We start from the raw sequence: 358 nt of genomic DNA on the forward strand, positions 1-358 counted from the left end.
TGGTGAAAGGGGTAAGAGGAAATGGAGGTGGAAGTGTGTGGGGTGAGGGTGGATGGGGTGATGGTGGAAGGGGATGAAAGAGGATGGGGTGAGGGTAGAAGAGGTGACCGTGGATGGTGTAAGATTGACATGTAGTGTACAGTATGTCCGAGCAGCAGTGTGTCATCCCTACTGACAGACTTCACGTTTTGTGAGCAGATGGACACAGGGCTTCAGAAACACACACTATTTTCAGTATTTCCCTCCTCATCCCAGCGGATTGGGGAAACCCGGTGATAAGAGTCGCTGTATCAGAACTCAACTCATTCGACTTTTTAATATTCTTCCCCAGAGCTCAGTGGAGGTTGGATTCAAGGCA

This window comes from Chiloscyllium plagiosum, chromosome 18, assembly GCF_004010195.1.
Source record: "Chiloscyllium plagiosum isolate BGI_BamShark_2017 chromosome 18, ASM401019v2, whole genome shotgun sequence".
Lineage (NCBI taxonomy): Eukaryota > Metazoa > Chordata > Chondrichthyes > Orectolobiformes > Hemiscylliidae > Chiloscyllium > Chiloscyllium plagiosum.